The sequence below is a fragment of the Mytilus edulis genome, chromosome 5 (assembly GCF_963676685.1).
Source record: "Mytilus edulis chromosome 5, xbMytEdul2.2, whole genome shotgun sequence".
Classification (NCBI taxonomy): Eukaryota; Metazoa; Mollusca; class Bivalvia; order Mytilida; family Mytilidae; genus Mytilus; species Mytilus edulis.
In genome coordinates this window covers 70,689,057-70,709,734 of record NC_092348.1, presented here as the reverse complement: position 1 = coordinate 70,709,734, position 20,678 = coordinate 70,689,057, and the positions used below count along the sequence as shown (strand labels likewise).

At 32.5% G+C, this 20,678-nt stretch overlaps 1 protein-coding gene across 1 annotated transcript in view; it reads left to right on the top strand.

Moving 5' to 3' along the window:
- LOC139524354 (uncharacterized) overlaps positions 1-20,678 on the top strand; it is a 262,486-nt gene that overhangs the window by 67,957 nt on the left and 173,851 nt on the right. The window lies entirely within an intron of this gene.

Genomic DNA, 20,678 nt, shown 5'->3' with positions numbered 1-20,678 from the left:
TTATAAATTATTAGTTATTAGTTTCCTGTCTATTCTATTCTAACCTATATCTTATAATTGGTATGTTAATTTTTTTGGCGTGCGTCTTCTGTTGAGAAAAGGGGGACCAATAGCTTACCTCGAGATGTTGGTCATATTCAACTTTATTCTGGTAAAGCATACGTTTTACCTCTAGCGAACTCTCTATCTTAGTGATGTATCAATCATTTGCTTCAGGTCGATCAATTTCACATCTTGTCGTGAATATGCGTGATATATTTGCCACTGGACATTACGGGAGCAATCAATTTATCAATTTCATTTAGTGATGCATGCTAATTATATATAGTTCTAAAATGATAATTGTATTGTATCAACATTATTTGTTGAATTCTTATTGTTGATATTATGTAGTGTGTTGGTCTGCATAGTTAGTTGTTCTTTAAAGACCCAAACTCTCAACAGACGAATGACTCTGTGAGGGTTGGTCTTGGAATCTTTCCATGATGGGGAAAACTAGCTTTGGATATCTTGGTGGGGAAACTAGCTGGGAACAATGCCTAAGATGGTGTTTGGCATTGCTGCCGCTGTATAAGCAGGCCGGACGTTGTTGCCGATGTAGAGGCAGGCCGGGATCGACTGACACCTATAAGTTTCAAAATTCAAACTTTTTTAATAAAATAAATAAAAACAAAAATAATACAAAACAGTTACAAACAACAATAAAGCAAAACAAATATTTTCAATTATTTCCCTAACAGAGAACAATAAACATTTTGAATAAACTTTATTTATGATGGCTATTAATTATCTTTATTTTAGTTAAACTTATTTTAAAATAATTTACTTTAAATCTTAATACTTTTAAAATCATGACTTACCTATAAGTTTCAAAATTCAAACTTTGACGTCTCAAAGCAGAATTTCTACTTATATAGCAATCACTTAATGACTTTGGTACTAGTTTGTGCCCTATAGTTTATCAAAGTTAAATTATTGACGTAAGTTGACCATGTCAACCATTGTCCGAAGTTTATGACTTGTTTGTTCATCTTTTACTTTCAAACAAAGATTTAAGTAGTATTTGTTCTATCAGAAAGTTATTTGACCAAAGAAAGTTAGTTTGACCAACGTGAAGTTTACTTGAACTAAAAACTGGACATGAAAATTTGTATGTCAAATATCTGTCACAATAATTGTCTAAAATTGTTTTCCATTTTTATGTATTTTATTTTTTAGCGTAAATTTTAGAATTTCTTTCCGAATCTTTCTCTTGGAATTTATTTGTTTGTTGACATTTAATAAAGTAGTCCATATAATGGGTTACATTGTATACAGCCATTCTAGGAGAAGGGCAGTAAAACAGAAAACAATCTCCATTGTGTACATGCAAAAACTCATATGTTGAATCGTAAAACAACGACTTGCAGTTAGGCTCGTTTTTGTGGACCAATTACTGTGTCAAATCTTTATATATATATATCTGGTAAAGTTGTCATAAAAGCAAAAACAGACGAAAAAAGCTGGCCACAATTTATAATAATACTAAACTTATTTTGGACGTTTCGTTTCTTCTAAAGTGTTAAATTCAACCATGCGACTGGCTTACTTCGAGTTTCGGGTGACCTTTTTTGTTGTTCAGAAATTTGAATCGAAGTTCCTATATCCCTTCAACGATTTATTCAAATGGTTTTTTAGCGTATAGATAGCGCGAAACTCTCACTACACCATGATTAGACTATTTGTATTTCGACCAAACAAGGCTGCATATTTTTACAACCGAACAACCAAACGTCCGCACCCAATTTTAGCAAAGATATGCTGTCGAACAGGCGAAGTCAAGAGATGTGAATATTTCTATACCCAATCAATCCTTTGGTTTTGAAAACAATTTTAAAGGTATACATTAATACGACAACAACCCAACGACCCATATAAATCAAAACATTAAGAGTCAACATACAAATTTTTGTAATAGAAAGAAACCTATACAGAATAAAAAGCCGAAACCGCAACAAGACTAAATAATACGGGATCAGTGCAGGGGCGGATCCTGACATTTAAAAAAGGGGGGTTCCTAACCCAATTATATGTCCCCATTCAAATGCATTGATCGTAAAAAAAAACGGGGGTTCCAACCCCCGGAACCCCCCCCCCCCTTCTGGATCCGCGCCTGCAGTGACTTTTTATACAAGTGTTTGGTAGAAAAATTTCACGTGCCCTTTTTTTATTTCGATCGTTGAAAATTATAGCAGGTGTAATATACATCAGTAGAAGAAAAACACTTAACTGTATAGTAACGGTAAAATAAATATGATTATCATGGATGACGTCCAGTGGAAAATTAAATGAATATTAAGGACAAAACTATGGAATGGAAATATAATATGAAAATTAAGCCTACTTAGTATTAAACCGACACACTGAGATGGATTTTTAACGTGTAAGTTCACAAGCTAACAGTTCGTAGGAAAATAATACTTTTGTTAGACCCGTTTGGGATTCGGACTAAAGTCCTCTCGCTCTCGAGGCGAACTTATTCTTACGAGACCAACCAGGAGAGCGGTCGCATAGTGTAGAATATCATACCAAAAACTCGAGCATAATAAACAATACAGTTTAACAGAATTTTCTACGGAAGCGTATTAGCGCCACACATTCTTTTTTCTATTTTTCTTCCTATGTTTGCGTTACAACGCAAACCTTTTCGATATAACGCAAACCTTTGCGTTATAACGCAAACCGTTGCGTTGTAACGCAAATCTGTTACAACGCAAACATTTGCGTTATAACGCAAACATTTGTGTTGTAACGCAAACCTTTGCGATATAACGCAAATATTTGCGTTATATATAACGCAAACATTTGCGTTTAACGGAAACCTTTTGCGTTGTAACGCAAATATCTTGATTTCAATTATTCATTAAGTTTTGTATATATGTCCGTCTGTCATTCATTTCGGATGTAATTTACTAGTAGATAAAAAAAGAAACATACATACAAGGCCAAATCATTATTATAAATCTGCATAGGAATAATGGAATACTTGAAGTGCAATTATACATAAATTAAGACTGATTTGTGCATCAGAAAAGTATATAATTTAACAAGAAAATAGATATAGTTTAGTATATAGTCATATTTAAATTGAAAGATCAAAAATAATGTCATACAATTGTGAAACCTCCAAGTCAAATAGACAAAATGATCTTTCTGCTTTAAAATGAATTATTAATAAGGATTTTTTTTTTAAATCTCAGAATATGATCAAGAATCTTTGATAGAAAGTCATTGAATTTTCATTTCAATATAATGAAGTATTTTTAAGATGCTTGGGTAGCAACTTGAATAGAGAGAACATAATTTTATTAATAAACCATCTTTATTCTATACATTTATTGCCAAAGGGTAGCTTGTTTGAATTTAACCTACTTTACACAGTTCTCAAACGAGAGCTTACTTTGGAAGTATATTTATATTCGGTTATAGCTATATTAGCAGGTTTGATTTTTTTCTTAGGTATAATTATCCTCAATTTACTCAATTTTCTTTGTAATATATATATACTAGTAGTAACATGGATATCGTTTTGGGGGACCTTTATAGTTTGTTGTTCAGTGTGAGCCAATGCTCCGTGTTGAAGACCGTACTTCGGTCTATGATGGTTTACTTTTACGAATAGTGACTTAGATGGAGAGTTTTCTTATTGGCACTCATACCACATCTTCTTATATTATGCTGCTCTTTATTAGTCATTGATATGATCTAACTATTCAAGCATTTTACTTTGCAATGACTACAAAGGTGATAAATTTTAATATATACAGCCTCCTCCATTAATAACTACTGTTTCCTTTGAATCTTAAATAAGAAATAAGATAAAACAAATGTTTGCGTTGTAACGCAAAGGTTTGCGTTTTAACGCAAACATAGGAAGAAAAATTAAAAAAAATGTGTGGCGTTAATACGCTTCCGTAATTTTCACCGTTACTAATGCGATTTTAAAGTCATGGTCTTATCTGAATTAGATGTGTTATGTGATATTGGAAACTACACGTATACATAAAGATGGCCGACACCAGAGTAGATTGAGAGGACCATCACTCTCTGCAAATTGAAAACTCTTGTTTTAATTATTTTAGTGGTCCCATTGTAGGCTAACGAGCTGTTGCAATGCTAAATTTCTATCCTTATTAAATCTACCCCCATTATCCAGTGGTATTTTATGTTTACGTCCAATCTTACTGTCGAACGACTGTTGGAAGTTCTTCCTAATATATTTAAAATTAATGTGTTCTCGTCATGAACATGAATGAAATATTTGCCACTGGAGGTGAGGCAAACAACAATGAAGCAACAGCAAAAATGAGTCCATTTAAATAGTACACGACATGATCTTGTAAAATGCTTTAATATCAATTTTAATCACTGAATAATAATTCAAACATTTTCATGTTATTTTGAGCAATTAACCACAAAACTGAACAATTATACCTTTTTTCAAATACTTCTTTACTATCATGGTTCTTAAATTTTGCCGTTTTGTGATTGTGTATAATTATATATGAATACATGTATGTCAGGAGATTATAAAACGTAGAAATGTTAAAGTGTTTTTCAACGTTTTTACGTATCATCTAAAGCCGAGAAAAGAGAATGCCGGGCGACTAAAATAAAAGTGTTTTTCTCATATAATACTTTGTAATTAATTAGAAAAATTATGACAATTTCTCATCTCTTCACGTTTTGATCGAGCCACTTCAACCTCAAATCTTGTTGCAAAAGTTTTTACATTTAGGCTACTAGTAGTAAATACTATTTTATTCATTGAAGTTTACATGCGTAGTTTTTTTTATCTTTCATTCAAAAGAATAAATTAATATTTATAAATAAATTGGACTGAACGAACAACACTAATTATTTCGCATTTGCATGTAACGTAGTTTAGAAAAATATAAGATTGGATTTTTAAAATAAATTAGCGCACATGCAACACACCCCCTCTTTGGAGTCCTTCAAAAAGGTAAAATTTACCTGTATTAGAACATGTATGTGTGGTGTACATGTATGTATATCACTCGTTCCATCTACAATATACGGAAATGACACGGCCGGGTATTGTAAAGCTATTGAGGGACTTTTAATGTCAAGTTCATATCCCTGGGCGAAGGAATTACCGGTTTGGAAAACACCGTGTGTATACTGACTTATAAAAGTGTTTTGGTTTTACCAGAGACATATATACGTGTATATATGTCTCTGGTTTTACATACTGTCTAGTCAGAGAATTAAAGTTTAAACAATTTTTGCAGGTTATAAATGAAAAAAAAAGACCGTCAAAGTGAACGGAAAATGAGCTTTGCAAATGTGTCTCATTAATTTCGATCTAAAAAAATACTATTAAGACAAGGATTTGTATAGTGTATCTCACTATACAAATTCTTGATAAAGATAAAGAAAAGTTATTTTAAAAAGTCTTAATAAATTCCAATTAATGATCACAAATCTAACCTAAATCCGATTTCAATTACTTCGTGATTTTAAAATACGGGATTTAGCGACTTAGTCTAAACGTCCGTACAATGTATAGTAATATTTCTTTTCTTCACTTTTTTTTATTTTTAAATATAAGCGTTGTCTATTTTTATCTGACAAGCCCACCCACACATGGACTGTTCATTAGTATATAAATATCGCTATAGTGTTCAATCATGGTCTTAGTGCAGTTTCATGAGCTTAGTGCACCATGACGGCCTAGGTGGTTTTTAGACGTACATGTAGCGGGAAGTCCCTGGCCTTCAATTGCAACACCGTCCTTTTCATGATAATTTTTTTAAATTGCTGGAACTATCATAATATAATGGTTTACTTTTATAAATTGTTATTTGGATGGAGAGTTGTCTCATTGGCACTCATACCACATCTTTCTACATCTATATAATAGTATAATAGTCCCCGTTAAATAGTAATTGTTATTAATGTTATTATTTTATTTTTACGCTGTCTTAATTTGTAAATAGTTATTAGGTATAATATAGTGATTCCATTTCCATTCTCAATTTTATATCTCGTAAAGTAAGTAATTTTTGGGCAGGATATTGTTTTTTATTTATACATTTGTATTACTAGTGTATGTAAAGTATATGAATAGTTTTTATTACAATCATATTTATAATTCTAATAAAAAAAACTAAACTTTGTGAACCGTATTTCATGGCAAACTAGACAGGTGATTGGATAAATGTGATAGATTGTTACGCCTACATTAATCTGATGTCCAATCGAATGCCAGCAGACACTTGTCAGTAAAAATAAATTGCAAGTGTGTATAGAGATAGAGACTAATTTGTGTACTCGATATTTGAAAAATTAGTTGGATAATAACTATTCGTAAAAAAAACAAAGCAAGAAAAACAAGTCTATAAAAGAGTGGGGAAAGATATCACAGGGACAATCTAAATTTGACAAAAGTTAGATCATACAAGTTTCATCTACCATGTGCATAAAAAAAAACCACTACTAAATTATTTTTGTAAATTGTAAAAAATAAAAAATACTTTTATATCTGTACTAAATAATCTTCTGAAATAAAACAAAACATGTTTCCCTCTGCCTAAATGAAATCGTAAGCACATTTTCATACAGTTCTCTATCTTTTTTGCAAAAGACGAATAATTCTCCTTAAACTGTAAATTATATTAAACAGACAGACTAACTTTCAACTAACTTTAAAGGACAAAATACAAGCGTGTACTACAATCCTAGTTGCGTAGCCAGGGTTAAAACGATGTGAATGCAAAAGTGACGCCGAGCAGAGCGAGACGAAAAATGTTTGGGACCATTTTATGCCGAATTTTTTTTATTTTTCGGACATTTTCATTGTATGCATGTGTACTCCCCTAGACTAGATTTTTGTTAAATTTCAAAATATCCACCAATATATATTTTCTATTTCAAACAGGATTTTAATGTTTTCTCGAAACTACTACCATCATTTAATTCAGAAATATTTGATGTTTCACATCCAATGAAATATTCAACCATTTAAAATCAGACCCATTTCAGCGGTACTTCTGTATATGTAACTCCGGAATATAGGAACTGAATTGACCCTCCTTTTCCCAGAATTTGAGCCTCCCAAAGGGTTTTTTGATTACTTATCTTGAAGCTTGCAGGGGACATGGAAATACCGGGCGTCCGTCTGTCCGGTCTAGTTAGCACTGTCATGTGTACAATTTATGCCAGATTTTTGTGAAATTTATATCATCAGCAATGTCTTTGACACTTACGAAAAGAGTCCTGATGAAATAATTTTAACCAAGTACAACCCTTGGAAATATAATTTATAATGGAAATCCCATTGTGTTTTGTTCTGAAGCTCTTATTTCTCTGGAGATATTAATATAAAAAATAAAGAAAAAAGTGTATCTTGGATAGATACACAAACAAAACAGTATTAATCTTTTACGCAGTCTAGCCGGAGAATAAAAGTTTTGGCAATTTTTGTAGGATTTTAAAATATTTTAAAATATAATGAACAAGTAAGAAGATCTTTAGAGACCTTTAGTGAATCTGAAAATGAGCTATGCACGATGAAAGGAAAACATTTGGTGCGTCGATAAAACATTTCATGGAGGCATGTGATATTTGTAAAATTTAAAGTCTTTCAAATAACAACCGATTGTAGAATATACAGGTACAAACATTTGCAGCGGGATTAAACGTTTTAAATGATCCAAACCTTCTGCCTTTTTCTGAAACAATAGCATATCATCACAACATTAAGCTTTTTTACAGTCAAAATAACAGTTTTAACACCGACAGCATGAATCACAAGCGACGCTGTTTCCATAGATGTCTTCAGCAATTTTTTATATATCCCTGACAATTTTCGGTTTATATCAGACTCTGATATTGAGGGGAACAAATACCATGGATGTCTTGTATTTTTTTTGACTACATTTAGATATAAAACGTGTATCTCATATAAAGCTTCATTTATAGAGCATTGTATATAATTTACAGTGTCAAGGAAATATTTGTATCAGAGAAATATTTGGTGGAGGAGAGAGAGGACAAAGAGCGAGACTTATATCGCAGTAATTGGTCTCATAGTATTCATGTCAAAATGTGATGGGAGGAATCGTTTCCCGTTCGATTTATAGTGATTTATATTCCCTAATGATATTAATAAGGAGGTTTAATCCAATCGACACTTATTATTGTTTTTTTTATCCCGCAACTTTTTTTTATTATAAATCATTTTAACTCAAAATTATAATTGAAACAACTTTCTGAAATAAAACCCTACCATACATATCAGACGCTTAACATCACGATATACCATACGATTGATGAAACGCTAAACGATATCACATACCATACGATAAACGAAACGCTAAACGCTTAACCATACCATGAACCATACGACAAATAAAACGCTCAACGATACCATGCACCATACGATATACAAAACCCTAAACGGTGACATCTACCATACGATGAACGAACGATGAACGAACGCTGACCGAGCGTTGTACGGACGCTATACGAATGATGTACGAACGATGACCGAACTCTATACGAACGATTCACGAACGCTGTACGTACGATCCCCGAACGAAAAAAGTGTTAACTTTTCCGTTACAGGGACTGTAGTCGTCTCACCATATCTCCTTAGGCCAAAATAAAAATTGTTTCCCCTCCCCACACCCAGGTCAAAAATAAGCCCCCTGTGATGGGAAACAGACATTCTTTTAAATGTGGCCGTATTCATGATCTTTTTTATTGAAATTCTGTAATAAGAAGATTTTACTAGTCTATAAGTATCACATAAACTTTACATTATCAATAATCCGTTAAAATGAAGTCCAGTCAAAATAACCATGCCAGACAGATATATGACAGATAATTTCATGAATTTCTGAATTTACACAGTTCTTCCATACCCCAAATTTATGGTTAAACGTTTATAGTAACCATAGAAACAGAGAAAAAGACTAAACATAAAAACCATGAAAATGGTGTCATTGTCAGATGAAATAAGCCATTCAAAAATGTCAAACATGTACAACTTACATTTATTCCATAATTATGCCAAAAGTAGTGATCCTATACATTGTACAATGTAGCTTATAGCTTATGAGAAACATTGATGACCTTCGGCTATTGTCTGCTCTGTAGTCGGGTTGTTGTCTTTTTGGCACATTCCCCATTTCCAGTGTCAATTTTATTAGGAAGTATAAACTGAGAAACAAACCTTACCGTGTCAACCCAACCTGATAGACAAGTAGATCTTCCAAGATACTCATATACAATAAAATGTATCCAATTACATATATATAAAATATACAGTATAAGAGAGCATTTCATTGATTAAGTAACAGTATATTTTACATGCAGTCATTGAACCATGAAAATGGGGTCAGGTGCAATGTACATTTAATGGCAAACTGAAACATCATAACATATTAATTAGCTACTAGCATCTGAATACAAGACAATAAACATTCAGCTCTTTTAGCTTTTAAAATGTAAAGCTCTATAAAATAGCTTACATCATCACCCCAAGACTAATACAAATTTCTTGTATACAACCAACTTTCATGACTTTTTTGTAAGGCGAGACAAAATAAAAGGATACTTTGAAGTACATGTATTGTTTAATATGTTTGACTACTATTATAAAATGCCAGTTTCAGAATGAACAGTAATTTAGAAGATTATTAAAATACATGTAGATACATTCAGACTATTATAACTATACAGCAAGCTGTCATTTGACTCTAACCAACAACCATGCCAGGGCTGTAAAGCTTGTCTAGGTTGGTAAAAACTTCCATCATCATGCATATGTGGGCGTTTTTCAATAAAAGCGTAACTTTCAGACCTAAAAAAATTGAAAATCAACTTGTCTAAAATTTAATTTAACAAGTTATTTTGAATACCTCTATTGTAGACCTGTTTGTAAACAAAAAGTGCAATCTTAAATATTCTTTAAAATGATATTATTTTCATAATTTGTGTACTGTTTCGTAGGGGACTTTTGTCCCCTACGAAACTTCTTCTAAACACACATATGTTTTGCAATTTTAAATGTTCCCTATAGACATTCCAGTTTGTTTACTTTTAAATACTAGAAAAATCTCATTTTTTTCTGAATTGGAAAACCATTTTTATCGATAAAGATTAGACAGTACTTCACATATGAAGGAACAACTCATGTTACGTAGTGGACATTTTGATGCGTTTCGTAGTGGACAAAACCGTTTCGTAGTGGACAAAAAGTTTCGTAGTTGACATCAACCCTATTATATGTTAATAAAAACATAATAAAAATTACATGAAACTAACCCTTGTTATTTGTTTTGCACGAATATAATTGAAAAAAGATTAAAAAAAGACTGCATAGTAGTGGTAGTGTCCACTACGAAACGTTTTTCTCCCATACTTGTTTCGTAGGGGACCGTTTCGTAGGGGACGTAATCACATGTTTTATTTTTTTCCCCACAATCCCTATATTGCAATAGTAACAAGACTTATTGTATTCATCAAAGCATTTATTAAGCTGTACACTGATATTTTTTTCATAATTTTAAAACCAGATACTGAAGGAGATTTGACCCGTTTCGTAGTGGACATTAACAAAAATACGGTATCAATCTGGTCCATTTGATGTGCTCAATTTTTCTTACCAACAATTTAATTGCCGTTATAAAAGCAGCACTTCTTTTGTAAGATCCTAATGTTTATATCTCTTGCAAACAAAAATTACATTATTTTATAAAACTGTTTATTGGCAAATAATGACTTCGTTTCGTAGTGGACATTTTGTGAGGGACACACCTTCTGAAATTAAAAATCCTATATTGAAAGCTGTTTATTAAAATATGTTGGCTCTGAACATACTTTTGATTTATTACAGAACTTATGTAAAGTAAAAATAACACTTATTTCTTCATTTTTTTACGATATTTTAGAGTATGAATGTTGAACAGGCGGTCTAGGGACATGCCATTTTGGTTGTTTTGGCCCATTCAGGAGTCAATATCTTATCAATCCCTCTAAAAATAAACTGTTTCTTTGCTTTAAAATGTTAAATCTAATTCAATGTACTGACTGCACAAAAAATTACTTGCAAAGATCAAACATATTTTTTTTTAAGTGGCTGGGACAAGAAAATACGTTTTTATTGAAAAACGCCCATATATGACACTAACCAATAGTGATGGACCGTGACAGACCCTCATGGAAAGTAAAGGAGGTTTAACACTCCCTGTAGGTACATGTAGCCAACAATAGCAATGGCAGCATAGAAACTCTTATAATATCCAAATTCTTATTTCAATGAATAATTATCCAAGGTGAATCAGATGATGTATGATCATGATGCTGCACTTTTAGTATTGACAATGACTGATATTCACTAAACTAGAAATTTCCATTATTCCAATTTTCTATTCTTAATGATATAACTATCCAAGATAATCATGGAATTAAGATATGATGCACTACTAAGAAAACTTTAAATTCTCTTTATTTCAAATTGTTAATATTACTTATTTCAAATATATATATCAAAGGTATGCTCTGTCACCAAGTAATGTAGTACATTGTATTTCCTACATTTTTTTCTATGAATTGTAAGTTTGCTATTTGTTCAATTCACAATTTTCTTTTTGTCCAATCAGATCATCCCATCAACTGTACATCATGACATAATGCTGTTAGCTCTATCAACGTTATTTCCAAACCAATAAGTAACACAAAATTATGAATGAATCCACCATTTCACAATTTATAGCTACAGGTACAAATGAGGTACCATATGAGAGTAACTTAGTGACACTATATATTTCCTATATATACATTGATATACATGATATATGCCGCTTCATAATCTGGCTGGGAATCATGCTCAAACCAATGTGATATCTTATCTACAAAATAAATATACATTCAGAATAAAGTATTTATTATATATAAACTTGTATTTATCTACAAGAAAAACTAGCAATCATAATTTGCTTGACAACAAAGTTTAATGATGTAAAGAAATGAATTTATGACTTATACAATTTAATTGATAAGTCCCTTATGAGATGAAGAATAAAACCCTTTTTTGAGGTTCTATTTCTAAAACAAAATGTTCTCTCTTTCTACATCAATGTTTTCTTAGGTGTATACGTCATTGAAGGGTTACTGTCTAATAGAGGCTATAGCACTATACTTGTTGTGATCAATTTATAATACTTTTTTATTTTAAAATAGAATTTGTTGAATATTACTACCAACGTGACATGGTGACAAAGCAAATAGTATTTATAAGATTCTTCTTCTTCTTCTTCTTCTTCTTCTTTATAATCCATCAACATACTGATGATAACGTGTCGGGCACTTATTTAACTATGCCGCGCATGCGTGGGATCTAATTTTTATTTAGTCATGACAGTCATGACAGTGAATAATATACAAAAGATAAAAATAAAAATTTCAACAAAATTTCTTTTTCTTCTGTTATAACATATATTTAAGTTCTACAAAATTTAGAGCATAACAAATCATTTATAACAAAATAATGAATCATACCCGGTAAAATCTTAAATTTCTTATCACAAAACAGTCCGGAATGCGGTTCGATAAAATTGCTTCCCTTGTTTATTTCGCTCTCCTGTCAAATCATGTAATTTCGCTACCTCCAATGGTAGACGCTACAACGATGGGTGTGACTGTCGTCAAAAAAGGTACGATTAAAGGAATCAGCTAGGAATTAGACGATCACCATTGGTATAGGTGAGTTGTTTAATAGTTGTTGCTTTGTGATAAATGCATGTTTTGGATTAATTGATAATCAGAAATAGCTGGAAAGGTAAGAAACGTGTTGCTACGTGAACCCGGAAAGGCCGGGACTAATTTAAAAAAAAAATCTAGAGACGATCGTTCTGAGTGTGCCACCTACACATTCAAACGTGTACACAAGCACAATATTCCCTATCTATGTAATGTGTTTTCATAATTATGTGATATAGAGCAAAAAAAGGTAGCAGTTTTTTGTGTCATGTTGTTAAGCATATCTAGGGGAGATAATGTTATTTTTCACGGTGTGTTTGATAGGTTTGTTACATTGTAACATTATATAATACACACTCAGAAAGTGGATTAAAATAGCCTCCCACACTAAATTAACTGAATTTCAATTATTCTATTTACCGTAATGCTATTATATAAACTTCGGAGGTTCATATCACTTATATTCAACGTTTTTATATCGGATTTTTTTTTACTATTGATGTTGAACGGTTCATAGTAAAAAAAAAATCCGATAAAACCGTTGAATGTAAATGATATGAACCTCAGAAGTGTTATATATTGTCCTTTAATATAAGACCGGAGGTTCATATCATTTACATTCAACATTTTTTATCGAATTTTTGTTATTAACTATCAACGGTTCAACATTGGTAGTTAAAAAAATACGATAAAAATTAACGGTTCAACATTGATAGTAAAAAACAATCCGATAAACATGTTGAATCTTAAAGATTTAAAACTCTGAAGCCTTATATTATAGGACTATCGTTTATTAGTTCTTTATCCTAACTAAATGTTTTTTTTGTGGTGTATATTACAAAAAAGGGGGAGGGGCTTTCAACACCAAAATACCTTAACAATCCTACAATATTTGTTTACAGAATGAGAATTGAATTCCGATCCGTTTGTACGGGGAACATGTGGTTGCAACACCCTCTTTAATTGCCTGTTCGATTTTTTTTTTTGCAGTGTCGAAAAGGGAGATAGACGGCAGTTTTATCAAGAAGTTATGTACGTTCCGCTATACATTTGACAGTCAGTAATTATTATGAAGTACACATGTCGACCAGAGGCATGGAACAGAGAGGAGAGGTTTTAAAGTACCAGATGCTTATCTGAGATTCCAATTTGAACTAAAGAAAGCAATATATAAAGATATGTAGGAGAAATAATCTATATGAATAAAGTTATGTCACAATGGGAACTTGTTTTTTTTTATGTACAGAATTTGTCAAACGTCTCCATAACAGAAGAGATGTGAATGCATCCTTCATAGTCTTGTAATACTAATGGTAAATTATAATTTATATAATTTCTGAGATAATATAGCAGTGCTATTGGTTTCCCCTTTCTCTTTCTTCAAAGAACTTGATCATCTGAACTCTTTCTTTTTATGCCCCACCTACGATAGTAGAGGGGCATTATGTTTTCTGGTCTGTGGCTCCGTTCGTCTGTGCGTCCGACCGTTCAGGTTAAAGTTTTTGGTCGAGGTAGTTTTTGATGAAGCTGAAGTCCAATCAACTTGAAACTTAGTAGACTTGTTGCTTATGATATGATCTTTCTAATTTTAAAGCCAAATTAGACTTTTGACCCCAATTTCACGGTCCACTGAACATAGAAAATGAAAGTGGGAGTTTCAGGTTAAAGTTTTTGGTCAAGGTAGTTTTTGATAAAATTGAAGTCCAATCAACTTGAAACTTAGTACATATGTTCCCTATAGTATAATCTTTCTAATTTTAATACCAAATTAGATTATTACCCAATTTCACGGTCCAAGGAACATGGAAAAGGATAGTGCGAGTGGGGCATCCGTGTACTTTGGACACATTCTTGTTTTTTTTTAAATTGAAGCCCTGTTCAAGAACAATGAAAGAGCATATGCTTAATTTTCGTCATCTTTTAGAATCTTCTTTTTTTTTTTTTTTTTTAAATAAAACAGGTTGTAAATTCTACATTCAACCGCAAATGTTAACACCCAAAAAAGGTCTTTAGTATATTCATTTTTCAACTTACAAAATATGCCAAAGATTTAAGCATCCCAAACATTACTCTTGTACAAAACTGTAACAGATTATCAAAGACTGTCTAGTAAGTACAATTTTAACCCAAGTCGCTGCTCTTTTAAGCACTGTCTTAGCAACGACTTGGTTGATTGTAAGAGTCCGGTGCAGAGACTGAAGACTTGAGACAATAACATGGAGATACTATGTATAAGAACATAGTTTTCAAGAATATAGGCCCGGGGTGGGGTGGGGTGGGGGGGGGGGTGCACCGGTGTACTTCTATAGTACTTGACTTGTAAGGGAGCTACCATTTGATTTTTAGGGGGGGGGGGCTAGGATGAAAAATTTTGTCCTGCATTTTTTTTAGATGTAATCTCTGTCCTGCCTTTTTATTTTTCACTCTATTCGGTCCTGCCTTTTTTTTTTTTTTAGTTTATCCTGACTTTTTTTACCTAAATTGTCATCCTGCCTTTTTTTTACTCATAACTCCTGTCCTGCCTATTTTTTTCAAATTTCATCCTAGCCCCCCCCCCCCCCCCCCCCCCCCATAAAAATCAAATGGTAGCTCCCTAATAGTGAGCAAGTATGAGAAAATAGAGTGAGCCATCGTATACGGTAAAAATTAATATAAGGGAAATTTGATATTCTTGAATCTGTTTCTGAGTTGTGAAGAACTAACATACAACTAACAGTGGGACGGTTATTCAAGTAAAGTACTATAATACAATCGAGTCTTAATGTGATAAACTATAATAAAATTGAGTCTAATGTAAAACGGTTAAATAAGTAAAGACTCTTAATGTCTTGCAAATTTTCGACTGTAGGTAAACTAATAAGAAAAGAAAAAGATATAAATATATAGTAAATTCAAATCGACTCGTATGAATAATATTGGCGAACAAAAAAAGTATCACATTATGTCGCCGGACAATTGTAAGATGCTATAAGATAGACTAAAAATGTATCGAAAATATAGCACAAAAGAAATCATGAAATAACTCGGTGCAATCCCAATTTAAGATGCAAACACATCAAAAGAAAAACAAAATCACACCATATCTCCACTTGACACAAAACAAAAAACCAACTGCAACCAACAAATAAGACGCAAAGAAAAAAATCCATTCGCGGGCAACTACCGACTTATTATACTGTATGATCGAACACAAACATAGATCCCGCTAACATGTTTAACCCAGCCACATTATTTATGTATGTGCCTGTCCCAAGTCAGGAGCCTGTTATTCAGTGGTTGTTGTTTGTTTATGTGTTACATATTTGTTTTTCGTTCATTTTTTTTATATAAATAAGGCCCAGAGTATACAAATATTATTTTAAAACATTAGTTTTAATCACTTAAATGTCATGTGATGTTACATATATAGGACGGGTGCGTTCGATTCGTAAATTGATTAACAAAACCCCGTCATATAACATCCAACTTTGAAATTGCGTCCAAATGTCAAATTTAGGTGTGCCACTTTGGGAATAGTCTTAAACGATTGACAATTCATTTTTCAATTTTTGTAATTTTCCCCAGATTTTTTCTATGTCCAGCAAAAAAAAGTAACAGTTTATAAGGAGACCCCCTAAATGACGTAACAGCTTGACTTATGGTGGTTTTAAAAACGATTGTTTGCAAGTTGCATTGTCAACAATTGTACAATATGAAAATTAAACAACGTGAATGCAAATATTTATAATGACTTTACGGAAAGTAACTTTTGTGACATCTTGACAACCGTATACAAAGTTCATTTCACTTTTCTACCTTCTAAACACAAGAGGTCGAATTCTTTTGTTCTATTTAAACCGCATATCGGGCTGAAAAGATGAAAAGTGTTAAAAATTGTTGTTAACGCAATGCCGTCTCATCATTTGGAATCACGCATGTCAGGGCACAATATCAATATACTCTTTTTTTGCCCCGGGCAATTTTGAGGTTATTGCATATATACAAACCCAAGCCTTGAACATGTTGAAGGTATTCATAACACATATGTGACAAATTATAATTATTGTACATCACCCACCAGTGGCTATATTAATAGGTATATCATCGTCGTAACTAGTCCGAGATTACTCTGACGTCCAAACGGAGCTTGTCTCGGACTACATCGTAACATGTGAAGATTGGTTGGTTATTGGTTAATAAAAAAAAGTGACAAATATTTCATGCAAATTTAGGACGTGACAGTTATCAATACATTAACATACAATATGTAGGATTACTCGATCAGGGGTTTAGGTCTTGTAACTGTTGTAATAGGCCATCCCGCACAACCATACCATTGTGAATACCCCACATGTCAATGCATGTTAGGCAATAAACAGGGGTGGATCCAGCCATTTTTAAAAGGGGGTTTAAACCATACTAGTTTATATGTAACTTTTCAAATCATGCATTGATCTTCCAAAAAACATGAAAGGGGGGGGGGGGGTTCCAATCACAGGAACAATTTTTTAACAAGCCCAAATTCTTACTTTGCCTTTGAACAGGCTACTATGCAAGAGTGTGGAGTATTGGAACGTCGATTCATACCTGTATGCACAAATTTAACAAATGTGAACATTTTTCCTTCAAACTCTTGGATGATGATCCATGATCAATGATTATTCTGATATAGACATGTATTAAAATATTATTCATTTCTACTCACCAATTGCAATTTCCAGCTCAGCTTATATTGTACTATAGTTTCCTTCTACCATGTCAACGATTTTGTGTAAACTAAGTTTGCTATTAGAAGCACTGACACTGCCGACACACATGCGACATGAATGCAACAAAAATAAAGGGAAAACGGTACTATTTATTCTGCCATAGGCGACAATGTTAACATTTTCTAAATTTACCACTTTTTAAGATAAAAACCTGGATAAAACAGTTATATGTTGTGTTAGTACTTTATTACTCTGTTTTAAAAATTAAAGCCAAATAGTATCATGACCAACTTCCAACGGAGCTTGTTTATGTTATCCATGCCCACCGTCATTTTGCAGTACCCTTACATCCAATCACAGCGCTCCTAATTTGACTTCTTTCACCTGCCTTGGGTACACAACAGGCCAACCTAATGCTTGGAAAATTAAATACTACCGTTTTCCCTATACTGTGACATAAAGATATAAAGAATTCTTATGACATTATTAATGCAATACTGGGCTATTGTGAAAACCTTGGCTATGATAAATACTTGTATGTCCCCAGTACTTAACCCTCTCCCTTTCACACCGGTACAGCTTACCGGTGAAACCAATTTCAAGATTTGTTTGGGACATTTAGACATGTTTAATCGCCATTTGCTGACGTACAGATGTGATTAAGGGCTGAAATTAATCCTCAGATAACCAGCAATGCGATTTAATGTGCATCAAACCTTTATCATTATTAGTTAATAAACAAGTCGCCCCTTACTGATGTGTAATTTTTCCTGTAAAAACCATTTATTTTTGTTCGAATTTTGAGGGATATTCTCAAAAAGAAGTGCAAAGAAAACTGCTCTTTTAAGAGGATTTATGTCTTTTTTCAATAACTGTGCAGTGAGTTTTTGAAGAATAGTATTAAACTAATAGTTCTAACTTGTACACTAGTTGCAAATGTAATTTTTAGTGTAGCAGTGCAATCGCAAACTTGAATTGCGCTAAAAATCTGAAGTCATTTCTTAAAGATATTATGAGAAAAGAGACAAAAACCACTAAAATATTCTGAATTTTTTTGGCAAAGATGAAATAGATGTAACAAAACATGGTTTCGTAAGTGTTGAAAACACTTTTGTTTGAATGAAGAAACATGTATATTTCAATGAAAAATGACAGTTTAAAGAGTGGATTCCTCCTAGATTTGCGTAAAAATCATGCATTTGGCAACAAAAAATTATCATCTGAACACATAATTCCAAAAAGAAAACAAACTGGGTGAGAATCTTTATATTATTTTTTTTTTCATTTCTTTCGTAGTAGTAGACTTAAGTACTTAAATTTCGATAAATTCACTACAATGCCTGTGGCGCAGGGGTACGCTGATCTATCCCTGGGCGCTAATATTGAGAGTTGGAATCTGACTGCCGGAGTTGGAAAAATAATTTCCTATATTAAATGTAACTTAACTTAACTTTACTTTCAAAAAGGAAACCTACGATTTTTTTTTAAAGAATGTGTGTGCAAAATTGCACCCCCCCTTTTTACCCCCTTTGCTCCATCGGGCTCGGTCAAGGGTGTCCCAGATCGAGCTAGCATTGGTAATTCAATGAATTTTCCCTTGTAAAAACAAAGTTTACGTTGCTGATTGATTGAAAACGAATTAGACAAATAACTAGGGTCCAAGTTTGAAATCGGACAAAAAGAGCGTCTCTAAAATCAATTATTTTGAATGTTACGGACATCGATATTTCAAGGCCTATAGCACGTTATGCGTCTATTTATACCACTATGATAACTTATATGGCTTCAACAGACTCGGGGCATTGTGTTTCCATCAAAACCTGACCCTATTAGCCCATCAATATGTCTCTGAACGACTTTTTGCCCAAGGATTTTGTAATTTTTTCACTTTTCCTCCAACAGTCACGTGACTTTTGGAAATATACCACGTGACCAAAAAAATGACGAATTATCTTCAAACTTAATTTTTTGAACTATTTTACCAATTATCTTTCATTTGAGCCCAACATGGCATGTGTATGACCATTGATGCGAATTCTGTATTCATTTAAACTTCGATAATGTATTTCGATAAGTAAAGGTTTAAAATGCATGAAAGGGAAAGGATTAAAGAAACATAGATCATTTTATGTCCCCACCCCTACATGCTGGTTTACCTCATTCTCTACTTCTTTCACAAAAGCCTTAATAAACAACCTGTATCCAATCATATCTTATCTTATTTAAAAAGAATGATAAATAGTTCCATTTAAACAGATAAAATGAACAGTTCCATTCAATTTGTATTCATTTTATCAAAAATTTACAAGAAATGCACAAATTCAAGATTTTTCATACTAATCTCCATTCCATGCTTTAGTATATGCCATATTGTGGTTAAACTTTTTAGAACTTGTTATAAAATCTATTATCTTACCTCCTATACATTTCCAGGAATATGATTGGTTAAAAGCGTCCGCGTGCAAACCGTGTATATTTGATATTAGGTCAGTAGGGAGGCGGGGTTTATCTCATACACGGTTAGTAGTGAAGTTACGTCCCTTTATATTCCATATTAGGTAAGAAGGGGGCGGGGCTTATTTCATACACGGTTAGTAATGGTGTTATGTCCCTTTATAAAAACAAAACGGTACTGAGAAAAAAAGTTAAAAGTTCCAACAGACGAAGAAATTGATGATTAAGATTGAAATAAATTCATAAAACACATTTAAACCTTACAAGTCGTTATTGTTGGCATCTGTTTTTGTACGATCAATGGAAATATTTTCTTAATGCTAACAGTATTGAAGACTTGCTCATTTTGAGAATCACTAGTCTTAATTTCACACGTTAAGATAGTCGGTAAGATAAATTCGTTACATAGTGTGCTAGTGACGTAATACGGTATATATGGGGTCAGTAAATTCCATATGGGGATTCGAGCTTCGCTCTCACCCCATATGGAATTTACTGACCCCATATATACCGTATTAGGTCACTAGCACACTATGTAACTAATATTATTCTGTCTTGAGATGATGAAAACAAAGATATTAGACACTTTAAACATTAAATATGCAAACTACTCAGTTGTAAAGTTGCCTTTGTTGCCTGTATTAATCAATGAAAAAGCTGAATTACGTCCCTTGGGAGTATTAATTTCCAACAAAAGTCCTTTCAAACAGTAGGAAATGAAAAATTATTTATGTATGATAGAATAAAAGAAAGAAACTACAAAATAAA